This window comes from Aotus nancymaae, unplaced genomic scaffold (assembly GCF_030222135.1).
Source record: "Aotus nancymaae isolate 86718 unplaced genomic scaffold, 86718_ANA_hifiasm-v0.15.2.pri h1tg000079l, whole genome shotgun sequence".
Lineage (NCBI taxonomy): Eukaryota > Metazoa > Chordata > Mammalia > Primates > Aotidae > Aotus > Aotus nancymaae.
Genome location: NW_026988494.1, coordinates 28,319,823 through 28,328,807, shown reverse-complemented (window position 1 = coordinate 28,328,807; position 8,985 = coordinate 28,319,823).

The window sequence follows — 8,985 nt, the reverse complement described above, 5'->3', positions numbered from 1 at the left end:
ATTAAACAGGGAATCCTTTCCCCATTGCTTGTTTTTCTCAGGTTTGTCAAAATCAGATGATTGTAGATGTGTGGTGTTGCTTTTGAGGCCTCTGTTCTGTTCCATTGGTCTATGGCTGTTTTGGTACCAGTACCGTGCTGTTTTGATTACTGTGGCCTCGTAGTGTAGTTTGAAGTCAGGCAGCATGATCCCTCCAGCTTTGTTCTTTTTGCTTAGGATTGTTTTTGCTATACAGGCTCTGTTTTGGGTCCATATGAAGTCTAAAGTGGTTTTTTCCAGTTCTGTGAAGAAGGTCCTTGGTAGCTTGATCAGGATAGCATCGAATCTATAAATTACTTTGGGCAGCATGGCCATTTTCATGATGTTGATTATTCCCAACCATGACCATGGGATGTTTTTCCATCTGTTTGTGTCCTCTCTTATTTCATTGAGCAGTGGTTTGTAGTTCTCCTTGAAGAGGTCCTTTACAACCTTTGTTAGGTGTATTCCTACGTATTTTATTCTCTTTGTAGCAATTGTGAATGGGAGTTCACTTTTGATTTGGCTCTCTGTTTGTCTGTTATTGGTGTATAGAAATACTTGTGATTTCTGCACATTGATTTTTGTATCCTGAGACTTTGCCGAAGTTGCTTATTCAGTTTCAGGAGATTTCAGGCTGAGACAATGGGATCTTCTAAATATACAATCATGTCATCTGCAAATAGAGACAATTTCGCTTCCTCTTTTCCTAATCGAATACTCTTTATTTCTGTTTCTTGCCTGATTGCTCTGGCTAGAACTTCCAATATTATATTGAATAGGAGGGGTGTGAGAGGGCATCCTTGTCTTTTGCCAGTTTTCAAAGGGAATGCTTCCTGTTTTTGACCATTCAGTATCATATTGGCTGTGGGTTTGTTGTAAATAGCTTTTATTATTTTGTGATATGTACCATTGATACCTAGTTTATTGAGGGTTTTTAGCATAAAGGGCTGTTGAATTTTGTTGAAGGCCTTCTCTGCATCTATTGAGATAATAATGTGGTTTTTATCTTTGGTTCTGTTTATGTGATGGATTACATTTATAGTCTTGTGTATGTTGAACCAGCCTTGCATCCCTGGGATGAAGCCTACTTGATCCTGATGAATAAGCTTTTTGATTTGCTGTTGCATTCTGTTTGCCAGTATTTCATTGAAGATTTTTGCATCTATGTTCATCATGGATATTGGCCTGAAGTTTTTCTCTTTTAGTTGCATCTCTGCCTGGTTTTGGTATTAGGTGATGTTGGTCTCATAAAATGAGTTGGGGAGGATTCCCTCTGTTTGTATTGTTTGGAATAGTTTCAGAAGGAATGGTACTAGCTCCTCTTTGTACATCTGATAGAATTTAGCTGTAAATCTATCTGGACCTCAGCTCTTTTTAGTGGGTAGGCTATTAATTACTGCCTCAACTTCAGCCCTTGTTATTGGTCTATTCAGGGATTCAACTTCTTCCTGGTTTAGTCTTGGGAGAGTGCAAGTGTCCAGGAATTTATCTACTTCTTTCAGATTTACTGGCTTGTGTGCATAGAGTTATTTGTAGTAATCTTTGATTTCTGTGGAATTGGTGGTGATGTCCCCTTTATCATTTTTAATTGCATCTATTTGATTCTTCTCTCTTTTCTTTTTTGTTAGTCTTCCTAGTGGTCTATTTTGTTGATCTTTTCAAAAAACCAGCTCCTGGATTTGTTGATTTTTTGAAGGGTTTTTTTGTGTCTCTATCTCCTTCAGTTCTGCTCTGATCTTAGTTATTTATTGTCTTCTACTAGCTTTTGAACTTTTTTGTTCTTGCTCCTCTAACTCTTTCAATTTTGATGCTAGGATGTCAATTTTAGACCTTTCCTTGCTCCTCATGTGGGCATTTTTGTCTTTGTTCTCATTGGTTTCAAAGAACATCTTTATTTCTGCCTTCATTTATTATTTATCCAGTCTATATTCAGGAGACAGTTGTTCATTTTCCATGAAGTTTTGCAGTTTTGAGTTAGTTTCTTAATCTTGAGTTCTAATTTGATTGCACTGTGGTCTGAGAGACTGTTATGATTTCTGTTCTTTTGCATTTGCTGAGGAGTGATTTACTTCCAATGATGTGGTTGATTTTAGAGTAAGTGTGAAGGGGTTGCTGAGAAGAATGTATATTCTGTGAATTTGGGGTTAACAGTTTTGTAAATGTCTATTAAGTTCACTTGGTCCAGATCTGCATTCAAGTCCTGGATTTCCTCGTTCATTTCTGTCTGGTTGATCTGCTTAATATTGACAGTGGAGTGTTAAAGTCTCTCATTATTATTGTGCAGGAGTCTAAGTCTCTTTGTAGATTGTTAAGGACTTGCTTTATATCTCTAGGTGCTCCTGTATTGAATGCATATATATTTAGGATCATTAGTTTTTCTTGTTGTATTGATCCTTTTCACCATTATGTAATGCCCTTCTTTGTCTCTTTCGATTTTTGTTGGTTTAAAGTCCATTTTATCAGAGATTAGGATTGCCACCCCTGCTTTTTTTTTTTTTTTTTTTTGCTCTCCGTTTGCTTGGTAAATCTTCTTACATCCATTTATTTTGAGTCTATTTGTGTCTGTGCACATGAGATGGGTCTCCTGAATACAGCACACCAATGGTTCTTGGATTTTTATCCAATTTGCCAGTCTGTGTCTTTTGAATGGGGCATTTAGCCCATTTACATCTAATGTTAATATTGCTATGTGTGAATTTGATCCTGCCATTTTATTACTGGTTGGTTGTTTTGCCCTTTGGTTGGTGTAGTTTCTTCATTGCATTATTGGTCTTTACCATTTGGTTCTTTTTTGCAGTGGCTGGTACTAGTTTTTCCTTTATATGTTTAGTGCTTCCTTCAGGAGCTCTTGCAGGGCACGTCTGCTAGTAACAAAATCTCTCAGCAATTGCTTGTCAGTAAAGGATTTCACTTCTCCATCACTTATGAAGCTTAGTTTGGCTGAATATGAAATTCTGGGTTGAAAGTTCTTTTCTTTAAGGATGTTGAATATTGGCCCCAACTCTCTTCTGGCTTGTAGGGTTTCTGCTGAGAGATCCGCTGTGAGTCTGATCTGCTTCCCTTTGTGGGTGACTGGACCTTTCTCTCTGGCTGCCCTTAGTATTTTTTCCTTCATTTCAACCTTGATGAACTGACGATTATGTGCCTTGGGGTTGCTCTTCTAGAGGAGTCTCATTGTGGTGTTCTCTGTATTTCCTGTATTTGAATGTTGGCCTGCCTTGCTAGGTTGGGGAAGTTCTCCTGAATAGTATCCTGAAGAGTGTTTTCCAGCTTGGATTCATGTTCCCTGTCATCTTCCATTACACTGATCAGGCATAGATTAGGTCTTTTCATGTAATCCAATATTTCTTGAAGGCTTTGTTCATTTCTTTTCACTCTTTGTTCTCTTTTCTTGCCTTCTCATTTTATTTTATTGAGTTGATCTTCAATCTCTGATATCCTTTCTTCTGCTTGATCTATTAGGCTATTGAAACTTGTGTATGCTTGTGTATTGAAACTTGTGTATGCTTGTGAAACTTGTGTATTGAACTTGTGTATGCTTCATGAAGTTCTTGTGCTGTGTCTTTCAGCTCCATCAAGTCGTTTATGTTCTTCTCTAAGCTGGTTACTCTAGTTAGCATTTCATCTAATCTTTTTTCAGGGTTTTCAGTTCCTTTGCATTGGGATAGAACATGTTCCTTTAACTCAGAGAATTTTGTTATCACCCACCTTCTGAAGCCTGCTTCTGTCAGTTTGTCAAATTCATTCTCTGTCCTGCTTCATTCCATTGCCGGTGAGGAGTCATGATCTCATGGTGGAGGAGAGACTTTCTGGTTTTTGATAGTTTCATTCTTCTTGCTCTACTTTCTCCCTATCTCTTGGATTTATAGAGTTTTGATCTCAGGTAGCTGCTTGGTGGGGCAACCTTTCCTTCGTCTGCCTGCAGAGGCGCTGCTGGGCTGCCACAGATTCAGTGGAGCTGCTGCATCTTTCATTCACTCAGGAAAATTAGGTTGGCTTCTGCAGTGGCGGCTTCCCTTCCACCCGCCGAACTGGATTGCCCCTGGTCACTCTCTAACTGATGTTCTGGGTGCCTAACTCTGGAGTGAGATTTTTTTGGCCTGCTGGGCCTTGTGTGGTGTGGTGGGGGGGCCTGTCCTGCCATTTGGGCTATTTCCCTGCATTCCATTCCCCTTCTTACTGGGGGGCAGGTAGCTCCATCCCACTGGCTTTTTGGCTCTCTCAGCATCAGCCAGTGCTTCTGCCTAGATCTATGTTGACAGCCCCGGCACCCTGAAATTGCTGTTCTGCCCTTTTCAGGCAGCTCTCTAAGGCTTTTCAGCCCAGTGAAGATCTCCTGTTCTGTGGGTTGTAGAGGGCTTGGGTGGAGTGCTGTATCTGAACCGAAGACCCAGAGAGCGAGATCCCCCAGTCCTGGAGATTGCTGAACTACATAGATCCGTAGCCCAAGGCAGGTGCCTCCTCACCTCTGCTGCTTTTCATAATTCACTGATGGCCTGCCAATTTTCATGTAGGCTGGGTCAGGGGCATGATTGACTGGCCAATCAGTCATGAAGTTGAGTTGGGTAATTGGAGGTGTGTCTATGCTGGGGCACTTGATGGAGACTCCAGTTAGCTTGTTATTCAGGAGCAGGGATATAGAGAGCTACTCCTGGTCATCTGAGGTCATCCTTTCAGGAATTTGTGCTTTCATAGATTGAAGATTTGAAGATTGGAGACTGCCATGGAGCCCTGCACAAGTGGAATCCGGAAGCCCATAGGAAGAAAGATATTTAGATAGTACTTAGGGAAATAGATGTACAACTACCAGGACTCTGTTTTACCAGCAGTCTTTCTTCTTGGATGTCTGAGTGCCTATGAAGGTTTTTTTTTTTGAGGGTGAGTCTTGCTCCATCACCCAGGTTGGAGTGCAGTTGCATGATCTCAGCTCACCACAACCTCTGTCTCCAGGGTTCAAGCAATTCTCCTGTGTTAGCCTCCCTGGTAGCTGAAATTACAGGTGTTTGCCACCACACCTGGCTAATGTTTGCATTTTTAGTGGAGATGGAGTTTCACCATGTTGGCTAGGCTGGTCTTGAGCTTCTGACCTCAAGTGATCTGCTCACCTCAGCCTCCCAAACAGCTGGGATTTTAGGCAGGAGTCACCATGCCCGGCCCTACCTGTGAAAGATTTCAGGGCTTCTTAGTTAATGTGGACCTGAAAAAGGTAGGATGTATAGAGTGAGTATAATTGAATTTTTATTATCGTTAATGTGTTAATCTTTCTGGGAAGAGTATTCTTAAAGAGAACATACACCTTTGCTATTAGACTTTTGTGCACTTAGCATTCACACCTTTCAAATATTGCAGGTGATTCCTTGTACTGTTTTGGGACAAAGAAAAGCAATGGGACCTTCTTAAGTGGTTTCTGTGCTGAGGAATCAAGACTGCCAATTTGAAGTGACACAGATTAGTCTTTTAACCAGAGATAGATAATGGACAAGAAACAGTGGATCTTTCTACCTTGTTTTAGGTCATTAAATTTCTTCCAGTTAAGGTAACAAAAGTTATGTCATTTACTAGTTGAATTTTAAGTACAACTTCAGGATAGATAATTGGTCAAGGTAAATTATCAGGCTCTGGTATATATTGGCTGTCAATATTTGTTATGCAGCTCAAGGCCAGTTTTCATTGAATATTGTATATATTTAGACAGGGAGAAATAGGTAACCAAAATATATATTTAGAACAGAGGCCATAATTATATCATAAAACATTATTTAATGTACAGATAGTTGACCTTTTCCCAGATTGTGTTTTTGTTTTTTGGAGGGAGAAGCCGAATATGAACTGGCAGTTAAAAGTTTGTAAAGAAATCAGCTTGCTCATTTTCATTGTATATTTTTGCTCTAAAGTATTTTCCATGAACTGTGTGTGGATCCATGCCCTAAGTCAGATGATGATGACTTGACTGTTACCACCAAGGTAAAGCGGCCTCTTGTAAAATTAATTTTCTCATTCAGTCAAGTTTTGCATATTATTTACTTTTAAAATTTAGCAGTGGTTTATCTACCTTTTTTTATGTTGGTAATACAAAGTTGGTCAGAGAAAAGCATAGACATGGCTAGTTGATTTAAAAAAAAATGTTTAACCTTGTTAACTAACAAAAGATTGATTAAATATTGTGATGAGGTGGAGGCTGAAAGAAAATGAACTGGAAAATACATAGTGACAGGAGAATCACATTAGAAAATGCTTTCCCCAATAAAGGAAATATAAAATTTGGTTAAGGTTTATTTGGATAAATATTAATGTTGCCTTTTAAATCATACTAGTGTTACTTTTATAATATTTATGCCTGTATAAATCTTCAGTGAATCAAATTACTTGTAGTTATCATGGAATCTCCTTGGTACCTTTTATTGGCAAAACTGTACAGCACATAGCATATAGCTTTTTTTGGACACTTATTATTTCGGTATCATATTGTTTTTAGAAGAGTTTTTTTTCTACTTATATTATTCTGTAGTGAGACTAAAATAATATTAAAATTTGTAGAAAACTAGCTGGGTATGGTGGTGTACACCTGTTGTCCCAGCTACTTGGGGGTTTGGGGCAAGAGGATTGCTTGAGCACAGAGTTTGAGAACAGCCTGGGCAACATAACCAGATTGTATCTGCTTTAAAAATATAAATCGTAGAAATTTAAATTTCTGTTATTGAAATTTGTACTACAAATGGATTTTTGTGTGTTTTATAAGTTGTCCATAAAGGGTATATGTAAAACACTTCATCTAATGAATAACATTTATTTTACTGCAAATAACCAGTTATATAAGCAGACTCTTAATACCAATATGGTAAGACTTTAACACCATAATTTTTTCATTGTAGTTTATTTTAAATATCCACTCAAAGTCTTTATATTACATTCAGAAATTTAAAATTTCAGAAATTTTTATATTTAGTTGTTTAATCATTGAAGTTCCTGCATACTCTCAGCTACTGGAGGTTATAGATATATTTGTGTGTATCCTGGAGTACCTGGAATACAGTCTTCCATGTAAGAAGCATTGTAATTGTTGCTTTTTTGAGATGGAGTTTCACTGTGTCACCCAGGCTGGAGTGCAGTGGTGGGATCTTAGCTCACTGCAGTCTCCACTTCCTGGGCTCCAGTGATCCTCCCACCTCAGCCATCCAAGTAGCTGCAACTGTAGGCCTCTGTCACCGTGTTTGGCTGAGTTTTGTATCTTCTGTAGAGATGGGGTTTTTGTAGAGATTGGATGTTGCCCAGGCTGGCCTTTAACTGTTGGACGCACATGATATGCCCGCCTCAGCCTCTCAAAGTGCTGGGGTTACAGGCATGAGTTGCCACATTCAGCCTTAATAGTTGTTTAATCTGAATAAATAGATGAATAAATTTTTATATAATGGAATGTCATAAGTAATAAACATAATGTATCTATTGATTACTGCAGTTAAAAAATATTGCTTACATTTGCATTATGTTTAAGGATGTATAAGTTTAGATGTGTTATTTTGAGAAATTATGCCATAAATAAAAAGGAAATAAATTAGAAATAGATCATTAATAGCAAAGAGGGTTACAATATATTTTCTAGTATAATTCAACTGGAATCTTAGATTATGATTTTAGACTAAAATTTCTTAAACATTTTATTAGCACCAACTCATGCTCTAATAAATACGCCTTTATAAGCCATGCATTACTCTTTAGAATTCTGGTGACAAATTCTTTCTGTAGGAGGAAAGTTGATGACCAATTCTTTGTCAGAATTCTGGTGACCAATTCTTTTCTCTAGATGGAAAGTTCTAGTTTTCCCTCTCTGTAATAATAACAGTCTTTCAGGTAGTGGTAGATGACCATGGCTAGCTAATTGAATGTTTTATAGTAATAAAATTAAACTCTGTATCACAGAAATATTTTTTAAAAACTATTTGTAGTGTAAATATTAACCTGTATCGTTAGGGCTATAAAGGAACAAAAGGCTCTGTTACATTTCTATTTCTCCATGTACTTCATGGTACGTCATGTTGTTTCTTTGCTCTCTTGGCTGAAGATCATATTAAATTGACTAGTTAGGCTTCTTTGTTGTTTCTCCCTTCATCCTCACATTTTAAAAATGATTTATCCTCAACTAATTTTTTTCTCACAGATCTCATTTCTTTAGTGACTGGTCTTTCAGTCCATCTGTGTCTTCATTGTCAGCATATTTAGTTATGACTTTCTCTTTAGTTATCTATGTGTGGCTTTCATTCAACAATTATTGCCCACAAGATTTACTGTTTTTTTTTTTCCTTTTCTTTGGAAGAGCTGAATTTATACACTTATCTTTATCTTTTTGACAAACAGAATAAAAGCAATGAATACTATCTGCAATGCCAACGCACTTAAATAAGGTACTACTATAAACTAAATTATCATTTTCCCCCACAAAAAGTGATTTATGCAAATAATTACCTCCTGCATATGCCCATAATGTATTATTTTCTCATGTTTTTAGCTCATAATTAATAAAGTAATTATGTCCTAAGTAAATTACTCCTTCATAGTATAATTCTGCTAATTTGCATGATTTATTTAAGAAGCAAGTGTATTATAGTGCCAGAAAAATAAAGTTTAGAATTTGTGAACAATCACTTTGTGTTCTGAAAATGTTTATCTAAAATCTAAAGAATTATTTCAGGTTAAGCTGTGGCCAAATGTATCATTCTGTGGTATATCTGGATGTGCAAAATCATAAGGGGAGCTAGAAATAAACAGTTTGAATTGTAGTTTTTATTGAAATTGAAACTTGAAAAGATAATGCTGGGATTTTCATATGTTTATATATTTTGATTGTCCAATAGAGATCTACAATGAATAGTTTAAGAAAAAAACATGGGGAGTAGTAACTATGTGGGACTGTAATAACAATTTAGTTTAGTGTTGTAGAAAGTGGTAGTCATTTTCAAAAAGAGAACA